Here is a 10897-nt window from a genome sequence, read left to right as displayed (position 1 = left end):
GTGTCGGTGTGACGAATATCTACGCGTCATCAGCTTCTGCACAGCCGGCTTCACTGCACCAAAATCCGCTGCGGCAATAAAGCGAACCTGCTGCAGACGCCTGTGGACCCCAGGAAGTGCTCGCTTAGTGCGGCTGGCGGCTGCGGCGGCTAACACAGCCGTTCATGTCATCGTTCATAAAGGCTCACCTGCCTTTGATGCGTCGCAGATACGCGCTCTCAGTAGCTGACAGCGTTGATCCGACATTTCTTGCGGCGGCGTCCACCCGCCCTCCCCGACGGAAGCACCCGTGGGGGCCGTCACAGGTCTGAACACCGCAGCGCTGTTTTCACCGCGCTGTTTACACTCCGCCGCCGGATTTGTCGCCGTTGCCCTGTTTATGTCCCTCCGACGCCCCTCTGTTTGCCGCCCCCGCCCCACTCCCCATTGGAATCAGTGGTCACCGGGCGTCGACGCGGCGGACCAATCAGCGCGCGGCGCCGTGCCCTCGGGCTATCAGTGGGTGGGCGCGCCGCGGGCGCCTCTCTGTCAATAGGTCACCGCCGGCGACGGCTGCGACCGATCGATCGTCGTTGCTGTCCGCGCGGCCCGCGTCGCGTTCCGTCGTCGACGCCGACGCGACGCGGGCGTCGTCGTCGACCCGGCGGGCCGACGGCCGCCGTGGCGGTTGAGTCCGGAGGTCGTCACCCGCCGCTCCCCAGGACGGTGCGCTGAGCGCGCCCCTGCGACGGCCCCGCCCCGGCCTGGTCGTCGTTTGTCACGTTCACGCTTATTTGCGCCGCGGCGCGCATGATTGCCGGTCGGCCCTCCGGGGATGGCCGCGTCGGGCCGTCGGTTACGACGCGGCGGCGCTGGGCCACCGAGGCGTCGAGTCCGACCTCCCCTCCCCCCCCCCCTCCGCTCGTGACCTGGCCCCGGCCGACCCGGCCGTGGCGTAAGTACCTCACGCGGCGGGCGGCGCGGGGCTTCCCACTGCCACTGAGAGGAGGCCAGTGTCGGAGCAATGAAGTGTGGGCTGGTGGCCTCTGCAGTCTGGAAAGAGGTCATCGGGTTCGAGAGGTGGCCTTCGTGTCCCGCTAATGGTGAGCTGTGTCGAGGCTGGCGCTGTGGGGTGGGCGAGCTGCACCCCTCTGAGGTGCGGGATGGGCCTCCGCCAGCTGGCACTACACTGGGCTGGGGACATAACCACATCGGCATCCAGTGCCAATGATCTTCACTCGTCATCTCGCGGTGGTTCGCAATGTTATTGCGGTGAAGTACGTCGACCTGGGGCTGTGAGCATCGACGCGTCCCTTTCTGCTGGCTGTGATTGGTGATAGCTTCACCGTTAGCAGGATCTGATTGGATATTGGTATTGCATGAGCAGTGCTGGATTCGATCCGAAGCGGCACGTAACGCGACGGTGCTTTTCGTGACTGCTCACGGCGCCAGGTTGTGAAACGGCGAACAAGACTGAAAGTGAATTCACTGGGTGTGCCGCTATCTCGAATGGTTGCGGTCAACTACGAAACATTTCGCTAATCGTATCGATCACGTTTAGTTTCGCTTCACTTTTACGCTCGATCATTCGCTTTCAAGTTCGTGGCGGTGGTCGGCACGGCGAGCGGCAGCGCCGTTCACTTCATTCGGTGCAGACGAATTGCTGCCCGAGAGGGGACGTTCGTGCCGTGTGAACGGGTCCCCAAGTACTGCTACCTGGTTCACAGACTAATCATTGCAATGACCTCTCAGTTTTCTATCGCAGAACTCACTCGAAAGTAGGTGACCTTGGCGTTCTTCGTATGCATCGAACATTACGGGCACCTCAGCGAAGGCTGCACAAACCGCAGAGCTACGTCGCATAGTTCCGCGGCTTTAGCGTGCAGCGGAGGGCAGGGTCACTGGTCGTTTAGCCAGCGCTCTCACCCACATACGTCAGCCGTACAACTTCTCCGAGCGCGCCGGAAATTCTCTCTCCACTCCATGACGCTCGAGCAGACTAACAAGTGCATTTCAGAATTGTCCCGGCTCATTCTTCCTAAAGTCTGAGGACACTCGTAAAGTTCTTCTGTTTTGAAAGGTGGTGGGTTATATAAGGCCCATAGCGTTTCCGGTAAAATTTCTTTGGATGGTGAGTGGTGTAGTTGAGCTAATGGCTATGTGAATGAAACGGCGAGCTCAATATGGTCATCATCGATTACTTGCCGATGGATAGTCGTTGCAAGCTGCTGTTGGCAGGCATATGTCACCAACAAGCCTTACATCTTCTCATGTTCTTTGATACTCTTATTGTTAGATTTCCGAGCGGGGTGTTTCTTTGTTGTTTTTTCAGATCTGAAATAATTTTATTAGACGGTTGGCTGCGAAACACTTGGCAACAGAGAACCATTATGCCAATGGTGGGTTCTCGATATTATAGCATCAGAGCTGGTGCGCATATTTGCGAGCCTTTCCACGTTTCCTCAACCTCAACATACCTCACCTTGTCGCGAATACAAATCTCCCAACTGGCGAGTGCGCTCCATCGATCTGCCCCCACGCTCCCTGCAAGTCTCCGCCACTGGTTCCGCCGCGGTCCGCCAGTGCATGAGCGTTCCACCGTACTTCGCCATCGCCTGCCAGTCCCGTCCTCCCGCGCTCCTGACGCTCCCTCTCCGCGGTCACGCCGGCACCGAATTAATGACGGCTGATGACGGTGGCCCCAACAGCGGCGCTACGCTATTCATGGGGTCCCGCCGCCGCCCGCCGTCCGGACGGACCGCACAGGCCGTGCCGGCGGTCGGCGACGGCTCGCGGCGCTCGCGGAGCGGCGCAGCAGCCAATCAGCGGCTGCGGTGGCCGCGGTTCGGCTCCGGGTACGGCTCCTCCAGGGTCCGGGAGTCCCGCTGCCGTCACGTGACGACGCCGACCCGATGCCGGCTGGTGCAGCGCGGTATGTGATGTGGCTTCCACGGCAGGAGGTGAAACCAGACCTCGCATGGCCGGCCTGCGGACCGGAAACCACCAGTTTAGCACCGCCATGCTCTCAAATCACTTTGACTGGACTTCGCAGCCGGGGGGCTAGAATTCCTGGACGTGGCCGGTTGGCTGAGCCGCGTTTCTTGTCGATCGCGGCGGGGGAGACAGTTTGAGAGGTCGCGATGGGTCGCGCCTAGGGCGTGCCGCGCCCATCGTCGGCGCGCCGCCACGAGACGCCGTGGCCTCTCATGCCTGCGGCCACCGCATACGATGAGCTCACGCTGATTTATGCATGACACCTCGTTGTCGCACGCCGCTGCCTGCTGGAGGGCAGATGGTGGCGCGCGGCTCGGTCTCGGAGGCGGACGGAGAGGCGAGACGCCGGATGGCACCTGCTGGAGCCGCCCCTCTCTCCCGCCGCCGGCGGCGCCGGCTCCTCCGCAGCGGACCGCACGCCTTAACACGCGTCCCATTCAGCGAGAGACCGACGCGCGGCGGGAAGTGGGCGGGAAGTGTCGTCCTCGTCGCCGGCCAAGTTTCCACGCGACGGCTAATCAGCCGCGCCGAGGAAAGTTGCCGCAGCGAGACGCCAGCGTGCGGCCTTTGTTTCCCGAGAGCGGCGGGTAGTGGGCATTGTTCGTCGGTTTTAAACCAGAGCTGCTGCAGTGCGAGGTCCATATTGCCGCCGAGAGTGAGTCGAACGAGCCTTTGTTATGGAAATGCATTGCCGACGGTGTGTCCCGGTGCGGTGAGAACGCGGGTTTCAATCGTTGCGTCGCGTACCTGACAAGCGCCGAGTGTGCCGGGCTGCTGTTTACTGCACGGCGAGCGTGCCTAGGCGCTGTTGACTGTACGTCGCAGCCGGATTTTGCGCGGCTCCGACGGGACGCCGGAGGCGGTCGTACACCGCCTGAAACTCGGCTTGAATCGGTATTACTCCCGACGGTGTTTTTTGCCAGCGTTCAACCTGGCGTAAGAGAACTCCCAGCTGAATCGGCAGGGCCTCGCAGGAGCCCGCTGGACGTCGGGCGCGGAAAGGACAAGTTCGCGCTGGAACGTTGCGAGTGCTCGCTGAGATGGTGGACGAGAGAGGCGCAGTGGGCTACGAGCTCGTGCTAGACCGCGAGATAATTCTGTCACGGATTTTGTAGCGTTATCTCTCTCGTTTCACTGCTCTCTCTCTCTCTCTCTCTTTCTCGGCTGAAAAACATGCCGCGATGGAATGAGCGGCCTCGGTTTCCCGTGCGGATTTCCAATTAGAGCGTTTTGTGCGTTACACGTGAGAGAAAGTAAATTCCAGTAAAAAAGAAAAACGTTTTCTCCTTCACATTTGTATGATTCGGTTAGGTGGTGTGCATTCCCTTATCTCAGTCCCAGCTCTGTTACAAAAGCCCGTCTATCCGCCACTATCAAAACAGCCACTCACGGCACAAAAGCGCCACCGAGTGGGGCCGGAGGAGGGACACCATCCACACCGCCGCTACCGCCGCCGCCGCCGCCGCCACCGCCACCGGTCACCCGGTTCCGCAGGGGGCCCCGGGGCGGCGGGCGCGCGGCGCTGAGAGCCGTCACTGTTGCAGCGGCCTCCTGAAGGTCGCCGACCCCGCTGGCCGGCCGGTCCGAGGTCCACACTGGCCGGGCAGCGGCGGAGGTCGGCGGGCAGGCCGGCCGCCGGACCGGCCGGGCCCGGACGCCGGGCGTCGGCGGGGAACGCGGCCGGGCCGGCGGGAGCCCGCCAGGGGCTCCTGTTCCGGTGTCTGGTGCGATCGTGAGGTTCGACCCTCCTCTCTGGTGGTCCAAGCTGAGATCCTCCCCTGCCCGGTCCTCCGCTCCGATGACTTAGTGTTCGGCTCTCTCCTTTGGTGGTCCGATCTCAGATCCTCCCCAGGCCGGCCTCCCACTCCGATGATTTGAGGTACGGCCCTCTCCGCCGGTGGTTCCCTCCTCCCCGGTGGCCGCCGCCGTCGCCGCCGGTGGACGCGGGTGCAGCCCTGTGACGGACGACGCACGCTTCGCCGCGCGGCGCCTCCTCCGGCCGCCGCCGCCGCCGCCGCTGGCAGGTGAAGCGTGACCGCTCGTTCCCAGCGGCCCCGTCCGGCCCTGTGTGACGTTCTGGCTCAGTGGCCGCCGCGCCGCGCGCCGCAACGCCGGCGCATACGAAAGCGATGCGCCGCGCGCCGGCCAACGGACGGAGCAGGGGTCGCGCAAGACCGCGTCCCCCAGATGCCCGCGGGTGTCCCTCGAAGCCCGCGGAATCGCGCCCGCACCCACAAAGGCACGCGGGCTGGCCGCGGCCGACCCGCGGGGAGCAGCAGCCCGCGGAAATGGAAAGCGGTGAACGGTCCGTCTAAGCATACACAGCTGTCCCGGGAGAACATGTGCCGACGTGTGTGGGTACACAGACACAGAGACTCAGCGCGGCAACAGAACTCCCGTATCATCCGACGTTTTGACGTTCATGGAGCGCGCTGAAGGACCATAAAACAGAATGACTTACACCTGTTCGCGCGCTCGCCGCGCACGCGCGCCAACGCAGACGTGCCCGGCATGCGTTACGCGGTATGCATACGTCCGAGGTCACGTTGCACGGACCCAGCCCGAAGGCCGTTTGTATTCACACGGGCTGTCGGGTCTCAACGGGCACCGCCATTCTGCGCAGCAAAGGCCAGGTGGGGCCCGTCTCAAGATATCGGAGTGCCGGGCGATGTCTTCGTTGACGTGCAGCGAACCTAAGTGGAGCCGATTTGCGTAATCACCCCTCGTCAGTCAGCCAGCCGCGGTTACGTTCCCGAGAAGCGGGGAGGGGGGGGGGGGGCGGTGTGAGCCGCAGTGTCGGTCCGGCGTCCCCCGCCCCTCCCCATCAGCTGACCCTCGGCGGTCACGGCGCTCTCCTTTCGCTAGCGCGGCGCGGCGCCGCGGCGCCGCGGCCGGGCGGCTAACGAGCGCAGGTACCGTTGTTCGGGTCACAGGTCGGTGCAGCGCCGGCCGACAATGGCTCAGGCCGTGGCGGACGTCCGGACCACATCCGACCGGCGCGCGCTGAGAGGAGGTCGGACCTCGGAGGAGAGGAGGTCACGGGGAGGACTGAGGAGTAGGGAGGAATAGAATGTGATAAATCACGGAGGACCGGAGACAGAGGACATAGGACAGAGGACAGAGGATGGTGGAAGGAACGCAGGACAAAAATGAAAGATAGGGAACATGCGACAGAAAACATATGGCGGAGGACAGCTGATGGAGGATAGAGAGCAGAGGACAGAGTCCGGGAGGACGGAGGTGGGCTCAGATCGGACTAGTGACGAGGGCTGAGAGACGAGGAGTTCCGCCTGGTTGGGCCAAGGAGCCGGCTATGCAGACGTAAGATAACAAAAGCAGATCATACTGACAGGACAGGAAAGAAGCCGCTCTTCCTCATGCCAGGCCCATTGCAGCGCCGGGGGAACTAAGGTGCGTCAAACAATCACACCAAACAAACCTATCCGAGGCTCAACAAAACGTCATGGGGTTTCTGGCCACAGCGCCGTACCACATTCAACACTGAAGCACCGTTTCACCAGGGTCAATTCGTGTCAGCATCTCTGACGAAGGCTGTAATCTCGCGAACGCTGTGCCCATTCGTCTCCACCCGATGCGCCTATGTCGCCGTCGGTTTATGCACGCGCATGCGCACGGTGCCGTCGCCACCTGCTCTGGTACGTCCGCCCCACTCCACCGCCGCGGCCCCAGCGACCCTTGCGATAGCTCCAGGCCTCTCGCCGCCTGCCCTCCTCTCCATCCTGGCGGCCGGCCCGCCTGACCCCGACTGCCGGCCGGTGCTCCTCTCCCCGGCGCCGCCGGCCGGCCAGCCCATTCAATCTGCATTCATGGCCGGTCGGGGCGCGCTATCCGCGCCCGAGACGCTCGCGCCGCGACGGACGGCCGGCCCGGCGCTCATAATCGGCGCCCAGCTCGCCGGCGGCCTCGCCTACGCCCGGCCGGGTCACCGGCTGGGGGCGCGCCGGACGCCGCCGGCCGCCGCCCAGCCGCCCGGCCGGCCGACGGCGGTGAAGCCGGGCGGGCCAGCGGGCGGCGGACGGCGCTGATGGACGCTGGGCGGGTGATCGGCGATAGAGCGGGCGTGCCTGCGCGGACCGGTCGATGGGGTGATGTGTCGGTGATGTGTCGGCGACCCGCAGCGTGCGGACTGACCTGACCTTATGTCCTCAGGACAGGGGGCTCTGGATAGTGCTGAGCTCCGTGGGGGCCGTGCGGACGCCTGTGGGTTGGTGCTATTCCACTCCGGCGCCTACGTGGGTAGTTTCGGCCCGTTACGACGTCCGGTCCGTTTGCGCCGAATTTAGTGGCCTGTCAGCTGCATTTACAGTATTGCTAGAGCGACGTGGGTGGCAGTAAGCGAGCTTTCAACAGGCTCGTTAAATCAAGTCTAGGGAGTTGGCTTTCAAGCCAAAGGTCACTGACTTGTGTCGCTGAGGCTTTAACTGACGTCAAACGCCAGCTTATAAAGCCGTGCGCTCTGTGGTTACAGCGCTGTTTGACGTGGGCTCTACAATCGAAACTGTGCACGTGCAGGTTGTGACTCTTGACTTTTTATGCGTTTTGACATGCAACCTTTGGCACCCTTTCCATTCCAGCTTTTCCAAAGTACCCGCAAAGTATAAATTAGAGGAAGCCTTCACGATGCCGTCACCTGCTGTTGTTCTGATGCCCGCTGTTCCAGGGCTTTAGGAGTGAATGCCGCCAGAAGCAGCAAACCATTCAGCCTCGTCAATATGCATATATACATATGCACACATATGTGTGTGTGTGTGTGTGTGTGTGTGCGTGCGTGCGTGCGTGCGTGCTCGCGCGCGCGTGTTTGTGGTGTGTGGTGTGTTGTGGGTGTGTGTGTGGTGGTGTGTGTGTGTGTGTGTGTGTGGTGTGTGTGTGTGTGTGTGTGGTGTGTGTGTGTGTGTGTGTGTGTGTGTGTGTGTGTGTGTGTGTGTGTGTGTGTGTGTGTGTGGTGTGGGTGTGTGTGTGTGTGTGTGTGGTGTGTGGGGTGTGTGTGTGTGTGTGTGTGTGTGTGTGTGTGGGGTGTGTGTGTGGTGTGTGTGTGTGTGTGTAGTGTGTGTGTGTGGGGTGTGTTGTGTGTGTGTGTGTGTGTGTGTGTGTGTGGTGTTGGTGTGTGTGTGTGGTGTGTGTGTGTGTGTGTGTGTTGTGTGTGTGTGTGTGTGTGTGTGGTGTGTGTGTTGTGTGTGTGTGTGTGTGTGTGGTGTGTGTGTGTGTGTGTGTGTGGTGTGGTGTGTGTGTGTGGTGTGTGTGTGTGTGTGGTGTGTGTGTGTGTGTGTGTGTGTGTGTGTGGTGTGTGGTGTGTTTTGTGTTTGTGCGTGGAGATAAAATAGTCTATGCCTGATCCACCCTCAAAACATGGCTTCAAACATCGCATGCCTGACATCAGCGGCGCTCAGTTGTACATATACACCCATGTGCCGACGTGATCGCACTTGTGTGATTCGTCCTGACCCTAGGTGCATTCAGGGTTGCCGCTGTCGAGCTGCAGCTCTTCCTGTGGCTGTACCCAGCTCTGGACCTCACCCGGCTGGAGGTCGGCGTCACTTCAGCATGTCATGGTGCGGAGGATTTGTCCACAGATGTTGTCGGCACCGCCCCCGACGGGAAACCTCAGCTTCCCACGTTTTGCTATGTGGATGCGATGAAGAAGCCGCAAAATGATGCCATAAGTGCAGTACTCACGTGTTGGGAAAAACATTAACCTCGATAATACTTAGAAAGTGGGTGAATTTACAAAGTTATGCATTTACAGAATTGAATAACTGCGCTTAATAAGATTATGGGTCGTCATTAAGGCCTGGTGCGCGATGTTTGACACGCTAGGCGGCGCCCACGGCGCTACTAAGCCGCTGGGTGAGCAATTCAACACCACAGGGATGCTGACGCATTCGGTATCATCTCAATGATTTCCACTTTTGAGCTGTTCAAATGTGAGTTTGGATGAAGTGTTCGGCCGTCGAAACTTGCCACTTAATATTTTCAAGCGGTCGCGTTTCCCGACGACCTTTTCAGCATTGACATTTTTACGTCTGCCATGTTCGTTTAGAGTAAAAGCCGACTACGCATGACCCCTGACCCCAGACGTCTCTTCCCGTCCCACCCAACGACGACACCAGCGCGGCGAAACAATGAGCGCGAGACCCCGCCGCTCCATCCCCTGGCGCCGGCCCAGTCGTGCGCCGCCCGCTCCCCCCCCCCCCCCCTCCCGCCCCTCCTCCGTTCCTCCGGCTGACAAGCACACGGTCCGCAGACAGTCGCCGCCGCCGCAGCTCCCCGTCGCTGGCCGTCTACAGGGCTCCGGCGCACGCGAAGCTCATTACCGCCATCAGCGGGTAATCGGGCGCCGCGCGGGCATTGTTCCCCGCGGCGGCGGCGGCGGCGGCGGCCGGACGGCGCACGCCGGTTTCGTCACCGCACGTTGCCGCTGCCGCGCCGGCCGCCGCCCGCTGAGCGGCCGGGAACGGTGCGCCGAATAGCGAAAGTGCATTACCGATGGGGCCGAGCCGGTCGAATCGGACGATCTGCGGATAGAGAGGCGGGCGACGCGCTTCTGGGGTGCGTTTGGATACATATCGATGTTGAGACTAGCCTGGCCGGTAGAGGGCTGGAGAGCGCGGTTTCCTGATCGCAGGGCCGCTCGGGCAGTTGCACGGGATTCAGGACGGAGACGGGAAGAGGGGCAGCCCCTCGGGTTTTTGGCGAGCGGCTCATAATGCATCAGCCCCTCTCTCAATGTTTTGGCTCCAGAACGCAAAAATGAAACAATACAGGTGTTGGGACATCGGCACACCTTTGAAAAATACAGTATCCAAGAAGTAACCCAAGTGTCATTTTGATTTTTTAAAAAATGTGCTGCAGGTACATCAGCTGTGTTTCTTCGTGTTCTGAGTACCCAACGTCAAATTCCAGCGCCTACGCTGCCGGGTGTTGGCCGGCCAGCGTCGGCGGGTGCTGATGGCGTGTGTCCGGTCCTTCCCGACCCCGTCTGCGCGCAGCGGCCGACGGCTCGCCTGTGTTGGGCTGCTCCACATCTGCTGGTGGCCTGTTTGGGTTGCCGATCGGCATACTGATCAGATGGGCCGCCAGCCGTTGACATTGAGCTCTTACCTGCGCTGGGCAGCGGCCAAGTTGCTTTCACTCGTCGAGTTTTTCTTGAACGGCTTGGCTCCCCCGCCCGCTCGCGTGTTCATTAAGCCGGTGTTGCATACAACTATCATAAGCGCGGAGTTTTTGAATGGCGTTTCGGAAGGAGCCAAGGCAGTCCCATGATGTGCCGTGGCCATTGATTTGAGGGTTGTTGCGAGTGTGCGCAAGGCTCGAAATTGACATAGTTCACTGCTGACCTGCTTCGCCCATGCTCCGTACTTCAAGACTTTGTCTGTCCTTTTGCTGTCATGGTCGAATCCAGCAACGTATTCGTATATCCTAAACGTATATTATATATCCTAAAAAAAGAGTGGGGTTTCGGCATTCATCAACGTGCGATGACCTAACACTGCCCAAGGAGCCGCTATTCGAAAGAAGAAGGAGAGAGAGAGAGAGAGAGAGAGAGAGAGAGAGAGAGAGAGAGAGAAGAGAGAGAGAGAGAGAGAGAGAGAGAGAGGAGAGAGAAGAGAGAGAAGAGAGAGAGATAGAGATAGGAGAGAGAGAAGAGAGAGAGAGAGAGAGAGAGAGAGAGGAGAGAGAGAGGATAGAGAGAGAGAGAGAGAGAGAGAGAAGAGAGAGAGAGAGGAGAGAGAGAGAGAGAGAGAGAGAGAGAGAGAGCGAGAGAGAGAGAGAGAGAGAGAGAGATAGAGAGAGAAGAGAGAGAGAGAGAGAAGAGAGAGAGAGAGAGGAGAGAGAAGAGAGAGGAGGAGAGAGAGAGAGAGAGAGAAGAAGAGAGGAGAGAGAGAGAGAGAGAGAAGAGAGAGAG

This window comes from Pollicipes pollicipes, unplaced genomic scaffold (assembly GCF_011947565.3).
Source record: "Pollicipes pollicipes isolate AB1234 unplaced genomic scaffold, Ppol_2.1 Scaffold_2555;HRSCAF=2994_pilon_pilon_pilon, whole genome shotgun sequence".
Classification (NCBI taxonomy): domain Eukaryota; kingdom Metazoa; phylum Arthropoda; class Thecostraca; order Pollicipedomorpha; family Pollicipedidae; genus Pollicipes; species Pollicipes pollicipes.
Note: the sequence above shows the minus strand (reverse complement) of the source record.